This window comes from Athene cunicularia (assembly GCF_003259725.1).
Source record: "Athene cunicularia isolate RWA chromosome 1 unlocalized genomic scaffold, athCun1 chr1_part1, whole genome shotgun sequence".
Lineage (NCBI taxonomy): Eukaryota > Metazoa > Chordata > Aves > Strigiformes > Strigidae > Athene > Athene cunicularia.
Window position 1 is genome coordinate 19,613,045 of NW_020799091.1, and position 3,669 is coordinate 19,616,713.

The window sequence follows — 3,669 nt, forward strand, 5'->3', positions numbered from 1 at the left end:
GGGCCGAGCGGAGAGGAGGGGCCTCTGCGGGCTGAAATGTCTCCTACATGTCTTCCGGTTAAACATAAGTCCGCATTAAAGTGCTTCTTTTGGTCTCGATGCTTCTGTGACACGAATTCATGGCCTGTGGCTTACGAGCAAAAAATCTCCTTTTACTGAAAAATTCACATAACCCTGGTGGCCTAGAATCTCCCTCGCTGTAATTCAGCTGACGGAGAAGTGCAGACGTTTTTCCTGAAGAAACCCACCTCGCCGTGTTGAGGCAATGAGACTTGACAGCTTTTTGTTTTGTTTTGTTTTTGTTTTAGGGGGAAAGGAGAAAAAAGAAAAAAAAAAATTAGAAAAATTACAGAAATCAAAAGTTTTATGGCACAGAAAATATCTCTCGATCGGTTCTCCAGTATGTCTGCTTCAGCGTTGATTAAAAATTATCTTTCATTGTGAAAATTTTAAACCAGCTAATTCTGAAGTACAGCAGCATTATGCTGTATTTTTTAACCTGCACAGAATACCTGCCCACATCAGCTAATCTACATCGCATTTCCTATCACCCCATTTCACTCTATTTCAGATCTTTGGCTACACAGAGAGAAAAGAAGCATATTTAAAAGCTTCAAGATCCACCCAGCTGCAACAAACCTCACATGTGCCACAGAGCACAAGTGTGGAGGTATCAAACTACACTAATTCCAAGTTTAAAAATTATTTTGAAATGGTTGGATGAAATTTAATGAAGCTTCAAGTCCATCTACACATGCCACCTAGATATAAACTGGCTTGGAAGTAACTGCTGCTTAATGTTTATACAAGGTGGCAGGGACCCATATGTCATCATTCCAGAACTTGAAATTTTATCGTCTATTTCATCCTACTTTATTTTAAAACATTTGCCCTTCAGAACTGGTGTGTGCATCTTTGTATAAACTAGTAAGTCACCAAACCAGAAATGTGTAGTTTTCTAAGAGCTGTCCTCTTCTTGTGCAGAAGCTGTTCCTGAAACCAACTGTCCTGCAATTGCAGCCATAAAAATGGTTTATGCATATTAAGAAGTTTTTTATTTTGAGTTTTAAAAAACAAAGCTGACAACACTAGATCAGGACAGTTTGATAACGAAATACCTGGTACCTTGTGACTGGGACAAGAAGGCATTTAATTCAAACTCTTCTGAACATGATTCTGAAGCCTTGAGCCTGTTTTAGCAGCTGGTCATGAAAACTTCAGCACAATAAGTTGTGCAGTGAGCAGTTTTGTGCATAATGAGGCCTGGTTTCCTACATCTTCCCACTGTGATGACTTCAGTAAAAAAAAAAATTTACTTAACTTTTAGGGAGATGCCTAGTTGGTCCCAACCTACCCTGCAGTCCTATGTCTTCCCTTTCAGCCCTCATTGTAACTCCCTGGATGATTTCTGGTTTCTGTTGAATCCAGCAGAAATTGGCCATCAGATAACAACGTGTTCTCCTCCATCCCTTTGGTTGGGGGGATGGATGAGGAAGATTACAGGAGAATTCAGCAGATGAATGGGTGGCTCCAAGACTGGTGTTACCATCAGGGCTTTGGATTCTTCAATCATGGGTTGGTATACAGGGCACCTGATCTTTTGACATTAGACAGAATGCACCTGTCCTGGAGAGGGAAGGGTGTCTTGGGACAGCAGTTAGCTGGGCTCATTGACAGAGCTTTAAACTAGATTTGAAGTGGGCAAAACATCGGCCCATCTGAAGTGCATGTATACCAACACACACATCATGGGTAGCAAACAGGAGGAGCTTGTAGCCGTGATGAAACAGGAAAATTATGATGTTGTTGCTATTACAGAAACATGGTGGGATGTCTCCCATGACTTGAGTGTGCCAATTGATGGTTATGAGCTCTTTAGGAGAGACAGACAGGGGAGGAGAGGTGGTGGGGTGGCTCCGTATGTTAAGGACTGTTACGATTGCTTCGAGTACAAGTGTAGTGAAAACAGGGTGGAGTGTCTTTGCATTAGAATCAGGGGGAAGGCCAACAGGGCAGATGTTGTAGTAGGAGTCTACTACAGGCCACCCAACCAGGACAGAGAGATGGACGAGATATTTTATAGGCACTTAGGTGAAATCTCACGATCACTTGCCCTTGTTCTCGTGGGTGACTTTAACTTCCCAGACATCTGCTGGAAATACAACACAGCAGAGTGAGACCAGTCCCAGAGATTCCTAGAATGTGTGGGAGACAACTTCCTGATGCAGCTGGTGAGTGAACCGACCAGAGAAGGTGCCCTGCTGGATCTCCTCTTTGTGAACAGAGAAGGGTTGGTGGATGATGTAGAGGTTGGAGGCCAACTAGGGCACAGCGATCATGAAATAATAGAGTTCTCTGTTCTTAGAGAGGCCAGGAGAGAGCTAAGCAGAACTGACATCTGTACTTCAGAAGGGCTGACTTTGTCTTGTTTAGGCACCTGCTTGAAAGCATCCCCTGGGAGACTCTCCTGAAGGGTACAGGGGTCCAAGAAGGCTGGGTGCTCTTTAAGAAGGAAGTGTTAATGGCTCAGGAGTAGGCGGTCCCCAGGTGCTCTAAGAGAAGCCGACACCAGAGAAGACCACCCTGGCTGAACAGGGAGCTTTGGCTGCAACTCAGAAGGGGCTAGCCACACACAGTGATTACAAAGAGGCTGTGAGGCTATGCAGGGTGGAAATCAGAAGGGCTAAAGCCCAACTGGAAATTAATTTGGCCTCTGCAATCAAGGATAGCAAGAAAAGTTTCTACAAGTATGTCAGTAGCAAAAGAAAGTCCAGGGATAGTCTCCATCCCCTGCTAGATGCAGGAGGAAATATTGTAACAAGTGACGAGGAGAAGGCTGAGGTGCTTAATGCCTCCTTTGCCTCAGTCTTTAATAACAAGGTTAGTTGTATTGATGAAATCCAGCCTCCACAGCCAGAAGACAGAGACTGGGAGAACAACCCCCCTGCAATCCAGGAGACAGTCAGTGACTTGCTGCATCACATAGACGTACACAAGTCTATGGGACCAGATGGGATACACCTGAGGGTGCTGAAGGAGCTGGCTGGGGTGCTTGCCAGGCCACTTTCTATCATTTTATCAGCAGTTCTGGCTGACTGGGGAGGTCCCGACTGATTGGAAATTGGCCAATGTGATGCCCATCTATAAGAAGGGTCGGAAGAGCGATCCGGGAAATTACAGGCCTGTCAACTTGACTTTGGTACCCGGGAAGCTGATGGAGCGGCTCATCCTAAACACCATAATGCAACACATGAGGGACAACCAGATGCTCAGGCCCAGTCAGCATGGGTTTATGAAAGGCAGGTCCTGCCTGACAAACCTGATCTCCTTCTACGACAGGATGACCTGCTTACTGGATGAGGGAAAGGCTGTGGATGTAATTTACCTTGACTTTAGCAAGGCTTTTGACACTGTTTCCCACAGCATTCTCCTGGCAAAAAAGGCTGCTCGAGGTTTGGATAATCGCACACTTTGCTGGCTAAAAAACTGGCTGGACGACCAGGCCCAGAGAGTTGTGGTGAATGGGGTTAAATCCAGTTGGTGTCTGGTCACAAGTGGTGTCCCCCAGGGCTCGGTTTTGGGGCCACTCCTGTTTAACATCTTTATTGATGATCTAGATGCGGGGATCGAGTGCACCCTCAGTCAGTTTGCAGATGACACCAAGTTGGG